The following is a 15,026-nucleotide window of genomic DNA, read 5'->3' on the forward strand; positions in this document are numbered from 1 at the left end:
CATTTTCCCGAATTTAAGAAAAATTATCAAAACGGTAAAAAACATTTACGGAAAGAAAAATTTTTGTAGAACTCTCTTGTTCATAGGAGGGAACCGAAAATCCAATCGTGGGCCTTTGGCATATCATGAATACGAACTGAGTTCTAGAGGATGTTCGGTGCAATGTTATCGAAGCAGAACCATTACCGAAATTTATAAATTTTTTTTCGCAGCGCGTAAATGACTTATAGAAAGCGGAGAAGACTCTGCATGATATTACTATAAAACATTTCTTCTAAATTTTTAGTTTTTAAAATAATATTTTCTTAATCTATTACAACCAAAGTTATGTAAATATGTATTACTAATTTTCCTCCCAAACTAACAAAAAAATATAAAAATCCCTAAAAATACGAAAATTCATGTTTTTATGATAGGCCAGATTTCAATGTCCTCAACTGTATATTGAAAACACAAATGTCATTTGACTTATGGCATGTGAATTTGTGGTTGCCACATCCAACAAATTGTACTTATTGATCAATATTATTGAAGATTTGACGAAGATTTAACTTAAATCTACTACCTTTCGAGATTTAATTTTTATATGACAAATCTCAAAAGATTTAACGTCAAATCTCGTCAGAGGGCTAAATCTTCATTAAATCTCATAATGGAGACATAGTATAAGAACAAAATGTTAGTAAATAAACAAAAAAATAATAACACAATTTGGAGGATTTTAGACATTGGGTATGGGAGCACGAAATGTCACAATCTACTTAATTGTCAGGTTGTTATTATGGCGACGAAAAAGTGACAATGGAACTAAATTTTTTTTGTATCATGATCAAGACTTTCAACGCAGTTTTTGAAAAATCGGTTTGTTTAATCGTTGATTAAAATGTGCACACCCTAATCCTAATCACGCTGTCATTACCATCACTCTTTGGTGAAAGCACAAGAGAAATGGAAAAAACACTCCGATATCAACCGTCTAACTGAGCGCACACGGGAAAACGGCCACCACAGAATCCCGGACGTAATTAACATATATTTTCATTCCGTATATATGTACTTAAACATCATTTAGTTGTCAAATAAATCATTTATAACGTTTAAAAAAAACGCGAGTGATTTTTTTAATAAAGCGCGAGGAATCCCTTCTCGCGTTGCTATGGTCCTTCTTCGCCATACAGAAAGGCACCTGTGAAAATAAATACAATTTACAAAACACAAACAAAAAGTGAAGTGAACTTTAGACTGGGTCACTTAAAAGTGTACGTACATATACATGCAAACATTTAATAACTTCAAAGCTTAAACATGTACAAAACATTAAGAGTTAAGAAGGTGACCAAAAATCAAAAAAGACTGAAAAATAAAATAAAATCGCGGACTAACAAAAATAAGCAGTGTGCGGTGGCATTAAGCTAACACCTACCAGGGCAACAGCATTATCTGTACCTAACACCAACAGTACGTGAGCAAAAGCAGTACACGAAAGCAAGGATCGACATTGGCGCCAGCAGCAATAACAACTAAAGAGCGATAAAAGCGGAAAAAGTAAAGGGAAGTAAGAAACACAAGACAGTAGAAACTTTCAATCCATACAAAATTTTTAAGCCCCTTACAAACGTTCATATATGAACATTAGACTGCATCACTAAAAAAAGTTGCGGGTTTTCCGCCGGGATTACAAAATATATTATATTTTAAGATGTCCACCAAAATATTTCGGAAATCTATTAAGATTTAAGCGAGCTGGGCCGATTTGAAAATACCTCCAAAAATGAAGTTTCTTATGAATAAAGATAGTTTCTTAAAGAACTTTTTGAAAAAAGTCCCCTCAGATGACAAATTAGATTAAGCTTAAAAAATCTGCATACAAATATTTAAAAATCTTTTCAACGGAATCGTAAGAATGAGATTTTTGATGCTGTTACCAATCTTTGAAGGTGTACGAAAAACTTGAATAACTGGGCTAAAACTATTCTGATTTAGACTTATGGGATCTCAGTAGAAAGGTATTTTCACACTGTTTTTATTTCTGTCAAAAAAAAAACATTCGTGTCCCTTTTTTTTTTTTTTCAAATACCAACACATCTTAATTCATCTGACGTTCGTTCATCCTACCTTTCTCTTTCATCCTTTGAATGAGTTTATTAGCAAAGAAATAAAAAGGGTGAGAAAATACCTTTCCAATGATACCTCCTAAGTCTAAATCGGAAGAGGTTAGGTTCAGTTATTCAAGTTTTTCCTATACTAATCTTTGAAAAAAGTTAAAAAAAACAGCATCAAAAATCTCATCATTACGATTCCGTTCAAACTTTTTTTTTAGTTTTTTTTTTAAATATTTTTATGCAAATATTTTAAGCTTAAACCGTTTTGTCATTTGAGGGGATTTTTTCAAAAAAAAATCTTTAAGAAACTATTTTTATTCATAAAAAACTCCATTTTTGGAGGTATTTTCAAATCGGTCCAGCTCATTAAATCTTAATATTTTTCCGAAATATTTTGGTGGACGTCTTAAAAAATAATAGATTTTATAGTTCCAATGGAAAAATAGTACCGATTTTTTTTTGTATGGTGAGTGATGCAGTTTAATGAACATACATATAAAAATGAAAGAAATAAAAAGTTTGCTCTATTGTCACAGTAAATAATATAAACTCAGTTCAGCTTACCCAGTAAGCGCCTAAATATACAAACGCACAAATATACATACGTAGTATATACAGGCATACATGCATACATGCGTGGTGATCCTTTAACCTGCCTATTTATATCTAATTGCGCATAATTACAAAGCGCCTCCTCAAACCAAACTAGCGTGCATTCCAAAGCACAGCTGTTAAAAACGAATTGTCGCTTGCTAACAAATATTTTTAACTTACGGTTTGCGCTTATTCTTCGTCACAGTATACCAGTAGAAAAGGTTTTTGTTTTTGTAGCTGTTTCGTGGTGAAAGTCCTTTATGGGGGCCAAATTTCCGTACAAGAAATTGAGCGCATGGTTGCTTTTGCATTCCAAAAGAACGAATATTAGAAAACATTGAAAAAAAGTCTGATATAATACAATTATATTCTACTAGAAATAAACTCGATAGTGTGCGCTAATTAGATAATGTGATAATCATGTTTAAAAACTCTTTTCAAGTCTTATTTTTCAGAAAATAAAATTGTGGATCAGATTGCTCTGAGCGCTTGTGTTGTTTACCAAGAAAATGCACCCCTGTTGGTTTTTATTTCTGTATCGCATCGCGGTGAGTTTCTATTTCTTGGTAATTCGGTTTGTGAAATGGTAAACAAATTATTGAAATTTATTTTTATGTGTTTAACATTTGATTAATGCAATTTTCTGTCTTTTCAGACTATTAGTTACAAGCACAGCATCATCAACGGTGATTGCAAGAACTACTGCAATCCCTGCGGTTTTTCCTCTTGGTGAATGCGTTCTGGTCGTGACGAAGGGTGGTCTCCCAATCGGCCGGGAATAAGGTTAGTCGTTTTCAATTTTATATCTTTGTTCATCGACATTATATGACATGTCATCATTGCAGGCTATTGTTGCAGAACAAAACGCCACAAACACTGGTGTGGTAAATATGTTCCAGCAGTACTGCCCACCGCCGTCGTTGTAATGATTTCGATAGCTGAACAAACGCCATCTCCTGGGCATTCCCATATGCCGAAAATAGCCGTTATATCACGTGTGAATGCAACTGCGGCTAAATTTGGTTATTAACAGTGCAATAGCGCCATGTCATTGGCAAAAACACTAAGGGCTGCTGGCACATAGAGGTTGTAAAGTTTTTGGAATCGATGAACTTACTCGAAGAAGACGATGGTCGAAAACATATGATGAAACGTCTTCTGGCATGCCCTTGACAATCGTTAAGTCAGACGGAGGCTTCACATACGATATTTCACACATGCCTGGAATTCGTTAGCGGACAGAGCACATATTTACAAAATATTTATCGTTCTGCAGAACGTGCATGCATATTCGATTCCGATTTTATGTGTCGATTACGGAGGACAACCGAACTTCAGTTGGTTGGCCAGTGGCTGAAATGGTATTACCGATGGCAACTAGCAACTGAAACCTGGTAACTGAGTTGCTATATTGGCACGAACTAAGCAAGGCTGTCATAGAATCCATCGTAGTCCGATTTTTCGTGAAATCTACGAAAATGCTATTAAATTCGAGTAGCTACGAACGCAGTGCATGCTTTGAATAAACACGTTCATAGCAGTTCAGATTCAGTGATCGTTTTTTTGTAGATTTTATGAAAAATCGGACTACGATGGATTCCGCCACCAGTATGTTTTCTCCTTTGACAAGATGTTGGAGAATCGCGGCAGCACAGCCCTATACCTACTCTATGCTCTTACGCGCATATGCTAAATTTCTCGCACCTAGCTTAAGTGCTTGACAAAGGCAGAAGGCATATCTTCAACATTATAACTTAAAGTAAGAGTTTAAGATTAGCAATAAAAGAATACAACAGAACCAAAAAATCTCAAAACTATTAAACATAAAAAATTGCACGAATAAAATTCATAATTTAAAACAAAATAAAATATCGCAATTGTTTTTTATATATACATACATATTTACAAAATGAATCTTAAAGCACCCACAGTAAGTCCTAAACATATAAATGACTAATAAGAAAAATAATAAAAACCGGAAATGTGAACAAGTATGTCGAGAAATCTCTAAATAGTAGCGAAACTGTATCTGAATAATAACAAGTAATTTTGAGCAAAAAAAAAAAACAGACTTCAGTGCTCATTCAGGTCGTTCTGGTTACGTAGATCCGACTGTCCTCCCTTTTTTTTAAATCGTTAAAAAAATGAATACGAATTCTACAGAAATCAAGATACATATTTAAGGATTTTAAGTAAAAATAAGCAAAGGAAAACTTGTTCGTGATATCTCGACCAAAGTGTATCCATGATACAAAAATCTGAAGGTAAAACCGCTGAGAGGCAGCCTGAACATTTTTGAAGTTTGCTAACATTACAAAAATGTTTTCAAATTTCCAACCTCACAAATACATTCTCATTTTCAGTCTCAAATAAATGAAAACTTCAATATTTTCATCTATTTCTTTTTTGGTTTACTTTTATTTGGCACTAGCCAATGCCCGCTTACTTCGCGGCGCCTAATAAGAGCTTTTGCGTTAGCCAATGCAAAAGAGCGTTTAAAAACAAAATTAGTCTGTAAAGTCAAAGTTTTTGATTTAAGTTGAAACCACTAAGGCGCAGTATCCTCCTCACATATAGGCAAATAGTAGTAACGCTGTGATACCATATGGAATACCAATCCCTTTTGGTGTCATGAGCTTTACTGATGGTCTTATTTTCACCTGTGAGTTCTCTGCCAATCATGCGTAATCTTTTTGTATGATCTTACGTATGCCAATAAAAGTTCTTATAGGGAAACTCAAGAGCACAGAAGTGCATTTTCTTTATAGGAAGGCCAAGAATCCTCGCTGTCCCATAGGATGAAAAGTTTTCCGGTACATTGCTAAATGAGTAGTGTGATCTCTTAAGTATCTTTCAAATGAAGCAGTTGATATACCTACGGTGATCTTTCCTTGTTAATTCACCACTTTTACAATTCGTGGTAAAATTTATGAACTGATTTCAGGGTAGATGCAAGACCGCATGATCGTGCATGAGGGCGTCAGAAAAACTTAACCCCATGCTTCATTTAAACATTTGAAAACTAAATTCGTATAACTTAAACATAGGTCCAAAGCAGACCAACCACACGGGGTTTCTATACATTTCGGCTGCAGCGCCATCCATTGGGCTTATTTTCTGCAAAACCATTGCTTACCATAAAATGAATACGTGTCATGAATTTCTACCTTGACTCCAGCGGCACTAATCGGGTAAATTTTTATCAAAAGAATTTTCTATCATACAGGTACATAGCTCACATTTAAAATTTGAACGAAATCGGTTAATAAATACGATTTTTATAAATAACTCTACTCCAGCACCACCTAGCGAGTTTTATAGTACAATCCGACAATCTGACGGAACTCTATTCAGTGTTTTTTGAGTTTATTCCGAACAACGAAAACGGCTATCATTTTATGCAAATAGGTATGTAGATAGGACAGTTTATAGCGAAACTCGTAAAAGCAAAGCTCCATTCTTTGTGAAAAACTTAAAAAAATTCTTCAAAATTTTCATAAAAATTTTACCTTACTGAAAATTAAAGACAAAGTTAGAATAGTTCAATGGGATTTATAAATCTAGGAGAAAATGGTTCCCAATCGAGTGATACTTGCACGTTTACGTAAATGTATATCGATCCAGCCTTTCCAATAATTATCACTTTTCGCCATAACTACGGTATTGATAACATATGTAGCTGTGTAGAATTTCAGGACGTTAGCGTAAGCAGTTCCAGACATAACCTATATGAGAAGTTCAGTTTGCATGGAAGGAAGGAGCCACGCCCCCTTTCCCAATGCATTTGCAATATATGCATCAGTGCTAAGTTTCAGTTCCCCAGCGTAATTGGTTTTAGTGATATATTGGTTTTTTACGTTTTAGTCTGTATAAGAATTTTAGGAATATCCCGAGCTAAATACCGAGTAAATTTTTGGTCAGAATATTTATTTTCAACGTGTTGCCAAATATGAACCAAGTCGATGCAGCCGTTTAGTAGTTTAGTGAAATGCATTGTAAAGAGAACTGTATGAAATTGTAAAACTTAACGTCTCAGATTAATTCTTAATTTTTTTGGCAGCAACAACGAAAAGTTTAAATTTTTTTTAGCGAAAACCCTTCCAAACAGAAATAAAAAAAAATTAAGTTTGTGGTTATATCAAGGCGAAATTTTGAGAACGGTGCGTTGCTAACTCTAAATATAAACAACGACGCACTGGAAAAAGTTAATACGTTCAAATACCTAGGAATAATGATTGACGATAAACTAAAAAAAAAAAAAAATGGATTCTATATTTTCAATTAGAGCTCTAGCAAAACTGCATTTAATTCCATACATTAGCTTTTGCGTGATGCGTTTGCAAACATACAGACAAACATACCGAAATTTTAGATTTGGCTTCTGTTGATCTAATAAACCCCCTATTAATTTTTCTTTAACATCTATTATGTACAGATATCGGCCTGTTGCAATTTTATTATTCTCAAGTACTCTCGTTTGATACCCATATGGCAACACTTAGTTTATATAGTAAATTTAACTGAATTAAAGTTTTCAAATAAGTGGCAACCCGCTTCAAGAATATTTTCAAAAGTAAGCTTCCTAATCCTCTTTAGTTTAATATTCGTATTGCAATATTTCATTTATTTTACAAATTTCAATGAATACAATCTTTCAATCAGTTGGCAAATCCCCTAAAAATATTTTCAGGATTAAAATTTCCTATCGTCTTTAGTTTGATGCCAATATTGCAATATTTAATTTATGCTATCAATTATATTAAATTAAAGTTTTCAAATAGGTGGCAACCTTCCACAAACATATTTTCAGCTGTAGGCCTTTGTAAATTTCTTTCATTTAACAGCCATATTGCAGTATTCACATTACCGTATTAATTGACCTAAACTGAAATTTTAAACACAGGTGGCAACTCTCTAATTTTTTCTTCTATATTGGAAGCTAAATCTCTAGCGATACAACGGTGAAAACTGCATTCAATTCCATGCTTTCGACTGATGCGCGTACAAATATACAGACAGACAGATATTCAAAAATTCTAAGAATTGTTTATTTGGCTTCTGTGGCTTTAATAAAAACCCACCATATTAATTTTTCTTTAATATCTATAAGGTACAGACATCGACCTGTTACAATTTTATTATATGTATATCTAGATGTAGATATAGATTTCATTTATTTTATCAATTTAATACAATAAAATTTTTCAAACAGGTGGCAGCCCTCCCTAAAACCATTTTCGGCAATAAAATCTCCTAAACCCCTTCAGTTTGATACCCATATTGCAATATTCAATTTATTTCATAAATTAAATTAAATGTAAATTTTCAACCAGGTGCCAACTTTAAAAAATATTTTTGGCTGTAAGCCTTCTTCAGCCTCGTTCTTTTGACGCCCATATTGCAATATTCATTTTTTCTTATCAATTTACTTAAACTCCGATTTTCAAACAGGTGGCAACTCTCTAATTTTTTTCTTCCTATATTTTAAGTTAGACCTCTAGCAATACATCGTTGAAAACTGCATTCAAATCCATGCATTTGTTTTCGAGTGATGCGCGAACAAACATACAGACAGACAAACAGACAGACAGACAAAAAATCTAAAAATGGTTGATTTGGCTTCTGGTGCTCTAATAAAGACCCCCCCACATTAATTTTTCTTTAATATCTATAATGTACAGACATCGACCTGTTACAATTTTATTATATGTATAGATTTATAGATGTAGATATAGATTTCATTTATTTTATCAATTTAATACAATACAATTTTTCAAACAGTTGGCAGCCCCCCCTAAAAATATTTTCGGCAATATAATTTACTAAACCCTTTCAGTTTGATACCCATATTGCAATATTCAACTTATCTTATAAATTAAATTTAATGTAAATTTATAAACAGGTGGCAACTCTAAAAAAATATTTTTGGCTGTAAGCCTTCTTCATTCTCTTTCTTTTGACGCCCATATTGCAATATTAATTTTTTCGTATCAATTTACTTAAACTCCAATTTTCAAACAGGTGGCAACTCTCTAATTTTTTTTCTTCCTAAATTTTAAGTTAGACCTCTAGCAATGCATCGGTTAAAACTGCATTCAAATCCATGCATTCGTTTTCGAGTGATGCGCGAACAAACATACAGACAGACAGACAGACAGACAGACAGACAGACAGACAGACAGACAGACAAAAATTCTAAAAATGGTTGATTTGGCTTCTGGTGCTTTAAAAAAGACCCCCCACATTAATTTTTCTTTAATATCTATAATGTACAGACATCGACCTGTTACAATTTTATTATATGTATAGATTTGAGTTGCTCTCAAAATTTCAATTTTATAAAATAGACAAACTTCAAAAAATAAATGATGGCCGACGAATTGAGCAAGCGGTTTTACCTTTAAATATTTGTATCATGGGTGTATTAAACAAGCTGTTATTAACAACTCAGTGCGGCTCTCTTAAGATACTATTATGTAAAAAAATATAAACAAACGATTCAAAATTCATAAAATTTTTTTTTCAATTTTGACTTTATAGGATGGTTCTTCTGAGAGCAATATCAAATTCAATCACACTTTGTTAAATACATTTTGATCTCTACCTATATTATTTGGTTCCTCTGTAAATATTCTATGAAGTGTTCCAAAATTTTCTCCGAGCACGTTCACTGTTGATCATTTGATTTAAATAGTTTGTCATACAATTAATACTATAGTTTGATCGGAGTTAATATATTCTTCAGTAGTTAATTATATTATATTAAAACATAATGGTGTTATTCATAAAAAATAAAGTAGGTTTAAAGAGCTTTACAAAGTGACGATTTCATACATTTTTCAGTTTATAAACCTTTTTTAAAGCTACTTTTTTTATGAATAAGGCCATAAGCTTATAAGAAATTATTTAGTCTTAACATGCATATTTTATATCGTGTTCCAAAATTCGCTCCGAGCGCGTTCAATATTGATCTTTTGATTCAAATATTGTTTGTCAAGCATTCAGTAGTGAAGTTTGATCGGAGTTTATATATTCTTCAGTAATTAATCATATTACATTGAAATATAAACGTATAATATTTTAGAAAGTTAGAAATTATTTAGTCTTAATATGCATAATTCGCTCCGTGCTCCAAAATTCACTCCGAGTGCGTTCACTATTGATCATTTGATTTAAATAATTATTTGTCAAGCATTCAGTACTATAGTTTGATCGGAATTTATATATTCTTAAATAATTGATCACATTTTATTAAAATATAAACCTTTAATAGGGTACAAATTGTGAAATTATTTGACTTTAACATGTATATTCGGCCAGAGACAATTGCAGAAAACTGCAACTACACGTGAAAACTTGCAATAAAAGCAATGTAGATGAAAGTAATAAATTTTATTATTAAAATTAGATCCATATATAACACATTTTACATCATTTATTTGAAGTAAATCGGAATATATTTTTTTACATATAAGATAGTTTCCATTTAACTCATAAGGTACGTATTTCACAACAAATATTTTTAAGATCATTTCGAATTGCAAAAATAGCGCTAATTAGTTGGATTGAAGTATAAAATATTTTATTACGTTCATGTTTACTTATAAAGCGCATAACAATATTTCTCTCGCCATTTATCCGATGTTAAAATTTTTCACCACATTATTTTGCTGCACAGCACCCTGAATGCGGAAAAACAGTTGCTCGCAACCCTCAAGTCCTTTATGGGGACCAAATTAACAGCCAGAACAACAAAAACCTTTTCTATTGGTATACTGTGTTCTTCGTCCCCAAAATCAGTGCAGCTATCAGTATACTTACGGTGACCATATTAACGAACGTAAAATAAAGGACATTTTTCCCAATGATTTTAGAATACGAACATACAACTTGTATGATGGTAATTTAGATCAAATATTTGCCAGTTAATTATATTATTAAATTGTACAAGTTCCTCTTCTCGAAAGGCTCTGTAACCGGATTTTAACCGATTCCGAAAAATGAAACCAAATCCCTATCAAGGACTTCGCCATCCTTTGTTGCCACAATGAGTTTATCATAATTGAGCGGAGGTTTATTGTTATTTTTCAGTGGATCTGAAAACTTAGCGTGCAACCCGATCCTGGGAACAACTTTCCCTATGCTTTTGTCAACAATAAACTTGAATCAAAGTATTATAATTTTTCTGGAAAAATGTCTAAATATTAGTAAAATTTTTTTTCAATTACATAAATTTCCGCTTATCAGTATTATCAAGGATTCGTGACCCTTAAGTGGGGTGCGAGCAAACTGACGAAGGTTTTCATTCTGTTTTATTATGGACATTTTTATTTTTTCATATTCTATGTTTAAAAATTGACCTCTGTAAAATCCAAAGCTAATTTAAAGGACAGTTTAAGAAATAAAGGACAAATAGCGTCCTTTATTTTGACAAAAAATATAAAGCACAGGGTGTTAAAATAAAGGTCTGTTCTTTAAAATAAAGGACGGATGGTTACCGTAAGTATCTATACTGCAACTGCACAACCATAGGCACATACATACATACATACATATAGAGTCTGCGCTCCCAGCAGTACTAACTATTTTTTGGTCTTTTAAAGAACTTAGTTTTTCTGAAGTTTTCACATAATCGTGTGCATATATAACCATACTTACAAACGTATGCATTTTCAAAACGGAGTGAAACAATTGCGCTGCGCTCCTACATATGTACATACACATATTAAGCAAGTGAGCCCAGTAGTAAATTTGGTGGTAATAACCGAACAGCGAATTTACCATTTCTTAAAAATATGTAGTGACAAAAACGAACACTTTCGAACCACTTTTAAAAGAATATATATACATATATTAACATACATATAGAATAAAAATTAAAACCCAGTAGTAAAGTTCACTGGTTACAAATATACATACAGTCCACAAAAAACACAATTAACCACAAATTGCTCAACCAAGAGCCTCCTTTAAATATTAAAATATTTAAAAATAAATATATCGTCTTTAAATTCAAAATGCCAACTGAACAAAGCCCCAAAAAAAAGCTTCAGACTTCTGCCGAAGCAAAGAACTCAGAAAAACGAAAATCTCATGACCCGTGTGCGCAAAAATTTAACATTGAAAATTAGGGCTTCATGAGATATTGTGCCAGACTCACCTCATCTCTCATAGAGGAATTCACAGAGTCGACCCTCGAAATAAAAGAAAAAAACTATTGACAATCTCTGGGCGCGGTTACAAGTCGCATATGACTCAGTTTTCCAAAAGGATGATGAAGACCTTCCAAATGATTTTTTGGCGTTGGCGGAAGGCAAGTATCAATTTAGTATTGATACTTATGAAATGACTTAGAAGATCTTAGATCAACTCAAATTAATCCGAGCTATAAGTCACCCAAGCTCTCACTCCCGAGAAGCACAGCATTCGCACACAGAAGAAAAGCCTCACATGTATCTGCAACTCCCGCCATGTGACACAGTGATTTTCCACGGTGGTAATGAAGAATGGTAATCTTTCCGAGATATGTTTACAGCCGTCTACATAAACCACCCCCAATTATCATCCGCTCAAAAATTATACCATCTCCGGTATACAACAAAAGGGCGAGCCGGTCAAATTGTCAAGCAATTCCCTCTTAGCGACGAGAATTTTGACCTCGCATGGCAAGCATTAAGCGAGCGTTACGAAAATAAACGCATATTAGTGGGCAATCAAATCCAAATCTTACTGAATCAGCCCAGCATTCACGTATAAAATAGCGAACATATTATAAATCTACAAAGCAAAATCAAAACATGTCTGTCCATTTTAAATACTCTAAAGATTTTGACGGACAGCTGGGACCCTATCCTTATACATATTTGCGTATCCAAATTGCCCAAAGATACCCGTTTACTGTGGGAGCAATCGTTGCGCCCAAGAAGAGATCTTCCTTTATGGTCTCAAATGGACGAATTCCTAACGTCCAGGTTTCACGTGTTAGTGAGGGTAGAAATTAAATTCCCAAAACATTCTGCTCTAATAAAAGCCGACAGTAACACAAAAGCCTTTGAAACAAATTCCAAATTGGTGTTTTCTTGCTATTTATGCAACACACTACATCCCGTGAAGAAATGCCCACTATTTAAAACATTCTCAAGATAAAGGCGCATAAAATTTGTAAAATCTAAAAAATAATGCCGAAATTGCCTCGCCTTCAATCATACCTTGACAGAGTGCAAGTCGCCATTCAAATGCATGTACTGTCAAAAAAGATATAACTCGTTACTGCATGTTCATTCAAATAAAGACCATTCCAAAAAGGCTAGCACAAAAGAAAATAGCTGTGGTCATACCCAAAGTACCACAGCCCCACAAAATAAAGAGCAACTGATCCCCTATGATCACCACCCAACCAATGCGCAAACTCAAAAAATAATAGCGCAACACAGCACAGCGCACGCGATCATCAAAGATTGCCCCCAAGAGTTATCAAGCTACAAGTCGGATAAGCAACCCACCTGCTCAAACTCCGCGCATGTTAACTCGCTCCGAATTGCCAATGAAAATGAAGTTCTCCTCCCAACTGCAATAGTGACAATAGAGCATCGATGATAACAGTTTCAACTCAGTTGAAACTCCCAACCGAACATTCACAGTTGGAAGTTTTTCATATTGGTGGATGTTACTCAAAACGCACTAAGAACGCATGCGAACTAAATATAACTACCCGCAAGGCAAAGCGGAAAATAAATACAAAAGCTGTCATACTCAAGCAGTTAACGGAGCAATTAGCGACTTCCCCCGTAAGTCGTGAAATTATTAAACAGTTTAGTGCCCATGAACTAGCTGACCCCCATTTCAGCAAACCAGCACCCATAGATCTGGTTATTGGAAGCGACATACTTCCACAAATTCTCCGACCCGGAGTCCGAAATATACAAGATAATGTAATAGCGCAAGAAACTATATTTCGTTGGGTAATAAGCGCAAAACTTTGAAAATAGAGGGCAATAAATAAGACCCCGCGCATTCAATGCCATAAGCTCTAACCCATGAGCACATAAGACCCGCTCATTCGGAACAATAAGCTCTAACTCATGAGCACACACCAAAATATTTATTTACTCCTTTATATATACGCCCCAAGAATACAAAAAAAAAACAAGTAAGAAAGTCTAAGTTCGGGCGGAGCCGAACATTAAATACCCGGCGCAAGTATTAAATATATGTTTTTTCACCTTTCCGAAATCTACCGCTAGATGGTAAGCCGGGGTGTATCAATTTTGAGTAAATTAGCGTCCTTAAATTTGGAAGTATTCCAGTTTCAAGCATTTCTGAAATTTACCGTTATATGAAAAGTGGCCGTAATTTTAGTCCGATTTTAATTATTTTCAACGTTTTGCTTTTATGTGGTAAGCACAATAACCACACCGAGTTTGGTACAAATTGGTAGAACGGTTACCGATATACAAATATGTGATCATAAGTGGGCGGTGCCACGCCCATTTTCCAAAATTTTATCATAAGCGTATTTCTTGGTAAAGAATTGTTGCAACCATCAATTTTGAATAAATTAGCTTTAATATTTACTGATTTATCGAAGATTTTGTATTTCTCCAAATTACCGTTATATGGGATGTGGGCGTGGTTATTGTTATTGCTGTACCAGGACCAACAACTGTGCCAAGTTTGGAAGAAATTGGTGCAGCGGTTACCAAGATATACACATGTAACCATAAGTGGGCGTGGCTACGCCCATTTCCCAAAGATTTTGTAATATTCTTATTTTTCGTCTAAAACTCATTGTAAATATCAATTTTGAGTGAATTATCTTCAGTAGTTACTAAAATATCGCAGCTTTCGTATTTCTGAAAATTACCGTTATGTGGGAGGTAGACGTGGTTATTGCCCGATTTTTTAAATTTTCGGCCATTTAGTATGATGTATCGAGGCCAACAACTGTGCCAAGTTTGGAAGAAATTGGTGCAGCGGTACCAAGATATACACATGTAACCATAAGTGGGCGTGGCTACGCCCATTTTGCAAAAATTTATAATATTCTTATTTTTTGTCTAAAAATTATTGTAAATAACAATTTTGAGTGAATTATCTTCAGTAGTTACTAAAATATCGTAGTTTCCGTATTTCTGGAAATTACCGTTATATGGGAAGTGGGCGTGGTTACAGTCCGATTTCGCCCATTTTCAATACCAACCTACCTTGGATTAAGGGAACCTACATACCAAATTTCGTTGAGATATCTCAATTTTTGCTCGAGCTATCGTGTACACGGACGGACGGACAGACGGACAGACGGACGGACAGACAGACGTGGCGTAATCGATT

General features: G+C 33.9%; 1 protein-coding gene and 1 long non-coding RNA gene across 3 annotated transcripts in view; both read left to right on the forward strand.

Moving 5' to 3' along the window:
* LOC118733890 (synaptosomal-associated protein 25-like) overlaps window positions 1–15,026 on the forward strand; it is an 85,375-nt gene that overhangs the window by 10,082 nt on the left and 60,267 nt on the right. The window lies entirely within an intron of this gene.
* On the forward strand, window positions 2,896–4,527 carry LOC118748491. 2 transcript variants are annotated; one of them, XR_004994056.1, is made up of 3 exons: window positions 2,896–3,282; window positions 3,352–3,479; window positions 3,542–4,527. It is a non-coding gene; the product is annotated as an uncharacterized LOC118748491 (long non-coding RNA). The 2 variants fall into 2 exon arrangements; XR_004994057.1 differs by having other exon boundaries at window positions 2,896–3,244.

Source organism: Rhagoletis pomonella, unplaced genomic scaffold, assembly GCF_013731165.1.
Source record: "Rhagoletis pomonella isolate Grant_MI unplaced genomic scaffold, Rhpom_1.0 Rhpom_scaffold_00001, whole genome shotgun sequence".
Lineage (NCBI taxonomy): Eukaryota > Metazoa > Arthropoda > Insecta > Diptera > Tephritidae > Rhagoletis > Rhagoletis pomonella.